Source organism: Rhinopithecus bieti, unplaced genomic scaffold, assembly GCF_001698545.2.
Source record: "Rhinopithecus bieti isolate Rb0 unplaced genomic scaffold, ASM169854v2 scaffold_65, whole genome shotgun sequence".
Lineage (NCBI taxonomy): Eukaryota > Metazoa > Chordata > Mammalia > Primates > Cercopithecidae > Rhinopithecus > Rhinopithecus bieti.
The window spans coordinates 3,624,223-3,630,910 of NW_016803344.1; the positions used below are offsets into that span (position 1 = coordinate 3,624,223).

General features: G+C 43.7%; 1 protein-coding gene across 7 annotated transcripts in view; it reads left to right on the top strand.

Annotated features, from left to right (window-relative positions):
• Nucleotides 1-6,688, top strand: part of SLC23A2 (solute carrier family 23 member 2) — a 133,066-nt gene that overhangs the window by 45,987 nt on the left and 80,391 nt on the right. The window lies entirely within an intron of this gene.

Consider the following 6,688-nt stretch of genomic DNA (forward strand, 5'->3'; position numbering starts at 1 on the left):
AAAAAAAAAAAAAAAAAAAAAAAAAGAAAATATAGAGGACTAAAAAGAGGAAAATAAGTCATTTGTGTTTCTATCACTCAACATTTTGGTTAACATTTTGGTGTGTGTATACATGGCTACATACTTTACACATGCACAGTGGGTAAATGCTATACATAGCATCTTTTTCATTATATATATTGCCTTTAATTCTTTTCACTTACAAAAGAACCTTCTACCATTCCTTTTTTTAAATTTTTATTGTGATAAGAACATTTAACACGAGATCTACCTTATTAACAACTTTTTGTTTTTTTTTTTAGACAGAGTCTCGCCCTGTCACCCAGACTGGAGTGCAGTGGTGCGATCTTGGCTCACTGCAACCTCTGCCTCCTGGGTTCAAGTGTGTCTCCTCCCTCAGCCTCCTAAGTAGCTGGGATTACAGGCACACTCCACCACGCCTGGCTATTGTTTATATTTTTAGTAGAGATGGGGTTTCACCATGTTGGCCAGGCTGGTCTCGAACTCCTGACCTCAGGTGATCTGCCCACTTCGGCTTCCCAAAGTGCTAGAATTACAGGCATGAGCTTCCGCGCCCAGCCAACAACTTTTTAAGTGCACAATATGGTATTTTTTTTGTTTTCTGGCTAATTTAAATAATTTCATTTTTTAAGAGATGGAATCTTACTATGTTACCCAGGCTGATCTTGAACTCTTGGCCTCCAGCAATCCTCCCACTCTTAGCCTCCCAAAGTACTAAGATTATAGGCATGCACGAGCCACCGTGCCTGACCGAAGTATTGTTAATTATAGCCATGGTATGGTCCAGCAGATCTCTACAATTTGCTCATATTGTGTAACTGAAACTCTTTTGTATTTTTTTTGAGACAGAGTCTTGCTCTGTCGCACAGGCTGAAGTGTAGTGGTGTGATCTCGGCTTACTGCACCCTCTACCTCCTGGGTTCAAGTGATTCTTGTGCCTCAGCCTCCTAAGTAGTTGGGCTTACAGGTGTGCACTACCACGCTGAGCTAGTTTTTGTATTTTTGGTAGAGAAGGGTTTTCACCATGTTGGTCAAGCTGGTCTTGAACTGTCGACCTCAGGTGATCTTCCTGCCTTGGCCTCCCAAAGTGCTGGGATTACAGGCGTGAGCCACCGTGCCTGGCAACCTAAAACTTTAACCTGTTCAATGTCAGTTCTCCATTGACCCCTCACCCAAGTCCCTGGCATCCACCATCCTACTCTGCTTCTACATTTGACTATTTTAGATGACTCACGTAAGTGGAATCATGCAGTATTTGTCCTTCTGTGACTGGCGTGTTTCACTTCATGGAAAGATGTTCACCCTGTGTTGTGTAAAAAGGCAAGTTAAAAAATAGCACATATATAACAGGGTGAACATCTTTCCATGTCAGTAAATATTTCTGTGCTTTTTTGACAATGTTAAAATGTAGACCTTAGGTCTTACTTTTTCTGGATTTTATTACTTGTTAGCAACCAATTGTCTTGGCATGTATATTGAAAAATCCATAGTTTGTTTTATGATTTGAAGTGCTGCCATATCATATGTTCATCAGTTCTGGGTTTTTTTTATTTATTTATTTTTTTTGAGACGGAGTCTCGCTCTGTTGCTCGGGCTGGAGTGCAGTGGCCGGATCTCAGCTCACTGCAAGCTCCGCCTCCCGGGTTTACGCCATTCTCCTGCCTCAGCCTCCCGAGTAGCTGGGACTACAGGCACCAGCCACCTCGCCCGGCTAGCTTTTGTATTTTTTAGTAGAGACGGGGTTTCACCGTTTTAGCCAGGATGGTCTCGAACTCCTGACCTCGTGATCCACCCGTCTCGGCCTCCCAAAGTGCTGGGATTACAGGCTTGAGCCACCGCGCCCGGCCGGGTTTTTTTTTTTTTAATGACTGATAGTTACTTTGTTTTCAAACTTTTGAACTTCTGTTTATTACAGCTTTACATTAGGGTTCTTATCTCACTGACTACACTCCTCCTACTTTTCAAATACTTGTGGCCATCCTTGCTTATTATTATTGTTATTATTTTGAGATGGGGTCTCATTCTGCCACCCAGGCTGTAGTGCAGAGGCATGATCTTGGCTCACTGCAAACTCTGCCTCCCAGGCTCAAGTGATCCACCTCAGCCTCCCAAGTAGCGGAGACCACAGGTGCACGCCACCATACCTGGCTAATTTTTTTGTATTTTTGGTAGAGATGGGGTTTTGTCAGGTTACCCAGGCTGGTCTTGAACTCCAGAGCTCAGATGATCCACCTGCCTCCACCTCCCAAAACTGTTGGGATTAGAGGCGTGAGCCACCATGCCTGGCCCTTGCTTATTCTTCTAGAGGAATTTTTAGCAAGCTCCTCTGACCCGTTGGGGGGGTATTAATGGATTTTTATTAAATCTGTATAGATTATGTTAATTGGAAAATGAATATTCTTACAGTACCTTTCCTATCAAAGAGTATCCTCTGTTTCTTTGGTTATTCAAATCCTTTTTATGTCCCTCAGTAATATTTTATCATTTTCTTCGTAAAGGTCACACATATTTTTATTAAATTTATTCTTAAGTATTTAACGTTATTTTTGCCATGGTGAGCAGGATTCTTTTATCCTATTGTTGTCAGGCATGGGCAAACCTTTCTATAAATGTCTTTGGTCTTAGGGGCCAGGTGATCTCAGTCACATGCTCTTCTTTGCTGTTGTTCACAATCCTTTAAACATGTAAAAACCATTTTTAGCAGGGACCTTAACAGAAACAGGCCAGGTGGTGGCTAGCCAGCTTCTGATACAGATGCTTGTCGCTGGCATTTGGGAAATGTTTGATTCAATCACATTGAAAGAGGTTTGCTCATGGGTTTTGTAACTCGCTATTTAATTGTAGATTCTCTGAGATTTTTCATATCTTTTGATATAGTTATAATTTGGACTTTTCTAATACTTCCCTCATCTTTCTTGGTCGGTGTCCATCGATGGTGGTGACGTTGACACCCCCGACTTGTTCCTGACATCTGTTGTGTCACAGATAGGTTTGATGTGGTAAGATTATTAAACAAAACCACTGTTACATTATACCACATGCCTTAAAAAAAATCATTTATCAATCCACAAACTTTGGAGAACCTTTAATATATATGCCAAGTTCAGCACCAGGGGTGGAGGTAAGATGGTGAGGCTGTGATACTGTTCCTTTCTGTTTCCCACAGCTGTCTGGCTAGGCAGACAGACAGACATGATCTTGCTTTGTTACAATCATCTTTTCAAATTTTACCTTAATTTTTTTTGGTACAGATGGGGTCTTGCTGTCTTGCCCAGGTTGGTCTCAAAGTCCTGGCCTCAAGCAGTCCTTCTGCCTGGGTCTCCCAAAGTGTTGAGATTACAGATGTGAGCCGTCACACTCGGCCGTCCACATGGTCCTCCGACACCATGATGAGGTGGTGATTGGAGGAAGGATTGATGGGAGTCACCCCAGTGAGAAGGGGTGAGATGAAGGGAGCTTATTTTGGAGGGATGGCATGAGCAGGGTCCTGAGAGATAGGAGAGGTCTGTGAGTAATCACAGTAGGGTCCATGAGGGACTGGGAAAGGGGACCTGGATAGGCCCCATAGTCACCTCTTGTGAAGGAATTTGGGTGTCACTCTAAATTAGGAAGCCATCAAAGAGCATGATAATTTTCTGTTGAAGCATCATGCTGCTTACCATTTGGACAAGTGTTTAGAGCTGTCAAGATGGAATGAGGGGCCGGGTGTGGTGGCTCACACCTGTAATCCCAGCACTTTGAGAGGCCAAGGCGGGTGGATCACCTGAGGTCAGAAGTTCGAGACCAGCCTGACTGGCCAACATCTACTAAAAATACAAAATTAGCCAGGCATGGTGGCGCATGCCTGTAATCCTAGCTACTTGAGAGGCTGAGGCAGGAGAATTGCTTGAACCTGGGAGGCGGAGGTTGCAGTGAGCGGAGATCACGTTATTGCACTCCAGACTAGGGAACAAGAGCGAAACCCCATCTCAAAAAAAAAAAAAAAAAAAAAAAAAAAGATGGAATGAGGGCCAGGTGCGGTGGCTCATGCCTGTAATCCCTCCACTTTGGGAGGCTGAGGCAGGAGACTGCTTGAGCTCAGATGCTCAAGACCACCCTGGGCAACATTGTGAAACCTCATCTCCACAAAAACTAGCCAGGTGTGGTGGCACATGCCTGTAGTCCTAGCTACTCGGGAGGCTGAGGTGGGAGGATCACCTGAGCCTGGGAAATCATGGCTGCAGTGAACTGTGATTGCGCCACTGCACTCCAGCTTGGGCAACAGAGTGAGATCCTATCTCAAAAAAAATTTTTTTTAATTAAATTTATTCTTAAGTATTTAATGTTATTTTTGCCATGGTGAGCAGGATTCCTTTATCCTATTGTTGTCAGGCACGGGCAAACCTTTCTATAAATGTCTTTCGTCTTAGGGGCCAGGTGATCTCAGTTACATGTTCTTTGCTGTTGTTCACAACAGCAATGAGAATACAAGTTAAGTGGCTGTTGTGATGTTGATGAGAGACCATGGGGATGTGTGCTAGGGAGCAGCCGTGCAGGTGAATAGAAGTGCATATGTTAGAGAGTTCCTAGTCCGAGGAGGGTGGGTATCAGCCCTGGAAAAGGAGCTTGAAGGTGATTCCTGCCCCCCAGTGCTCCCTCAAATCACAAGGAGGGTAAAATCACCAGCAAGTCCCACAGAGGCAGTGTGTATAGGCCAGCTGGCCTGGGCTGTGTTTGTCCAGGGAGAACAGCTGTAAGCTGAGCATTTAAAGGACAGTTTTATGTCTTGCTTGTATAAACAGTGTAATGGCAGGTTCAAATTACTGATTCAAGTTTGAATCCTGTTCTACTGCTTATAGCAGTGTATCCTTTGGCAAGTTATTTTACTTCTCTGAAGCTCAATTTCTACTTTTGTAGAGTTTGTGCGCAAACCGAGTAATATTATGCTTACTGGCCAGAAATAACTGTCATTTATTTAATAAGAGGTCAGAGACGTGCCTGACACACACAGACACTTAGCAACTGGAAAACTGTAGTTATTACTGCCATTGTCGCCATCATGATCTGCCATCGCTCTGCTCCTCCTTCCCCACTGTCGTGTATTAAGGCCAAGACAGTGAGTGGATTTGCTCATTCTCTTTCTCTCTTTTGCAAGGGGTAGGAAAAGGGGCAATGAGGGACCATGGGTTGGCACAGTTTCCCCAGTGTCAGATTCCTGGGGAGATTTTGCTTCTTGTTTTCATACAGACGTTAAACTCCACTCTTCCCTCACCTCTCCTCTTTTAACTGTTGCATTTTGCCGCTGGACCTTGACATTTATGCACACCATGCTCATCCTGTGTGAATAAACCCTCTGATCTCGGGTTGTCGCATACTTTCTGACCTTGAGAGTGTCTGCATCATCCTTGTGCACTGGGGTGTGGAATACTCTCTCCTTTTGGGCTTTTTATGGCAGTGTCCAAGGACACATTTCTTTGTTCAGCATTCACCCCTTCTTCCTTCTTCCTCCATGTACTGCTCTTGATGAAAGGTGCTCCCCTCTCCCTGAGCCCTGCAGTCCTCTTCCCTGACGCCTTTCTCAGAACATCACTGCTCTGTGCTTTCTGAGCCTCATCCTCTCCTGTGCTCTTTCAGGTCTAAGGCTTCAGGATACTCCAGGCACTACTCTGGAAGAGGTGGGTGAAGAGCATTGGTGGTTCCCCCACTGTAGCTTGTGAGGTTCAATTAAATGCGTGGTGGAGTAAATGGAGCACAGAGTTACTTGCTGGAAGGTATTCTTGCCGGGATGGAACTGTCTTTGTTTGTTCCTAGTGCTGGAGATGGTGGTGAGGGGTTTGCTGCTGCAATGGATGTTCATGTCTGGAGCACCAAGATGAACTTAACCTAGGAGAGTAAATTTATTCTGCTTTAAATAATCACATCAGTTTCCTTAGCCAGGCATGGTGGCTTGCACCTGTAGTCCCAGCTATGTGGGAGGCTGAGGCAGGATGATCGCTTGAGGCCAGGATTTTGAGACCAACCTGGGCAACGTAATGAGACCCCATCTCTTTAAGAAAAAAAGTCCCATCATTTTCCCTAAAGTTGATATAGATAAGGGTGATTTGAAAGCTCTGCTGACTTGCTAGATGTGGGACAAAGAGCTTATTGGTCCCTTGAAATATGACTATATGGCATGTGGCCGTGTAAAAATCTACCATTATTTCACTATCCTCTTTTATCTTCTGAAAAAATAAACTTCTGGTGGTCTCAAGGTAGAGGTCCACTGTGGCTCCTTCAGGGAGATTTTATTTTTAGGTGTGTTTATTTTCACTGTGGGTTTTTTGCAGATTTTGGGAAGATGTTGGGTGGCAGTGGCTAAATCACATTGTAAAAGGCTGATGGATTTGGCTACACAAACATGATGACAACTCTGGCAGCTCAAAAGGTCATCCCCCAAATTCATAAACAAAAAGTGGGGATAAAATGTTTGCATCAAATGCAACAAAGATTTAAAGGATTAATATCCTTAAAATAAAGATCTGTAAACGTTATAGAAAATAGGCAAAAGACATAAGGGGATAAACCATAAAAGAGGCTCTGTGGTTGCCAGCAGACATGAAAAACTCATGAATCAGTGCATAGCAACGTATCTGAAAAATTACCCACTTGCACAGATTTTATATATGTATATATTTATATATAAAATACA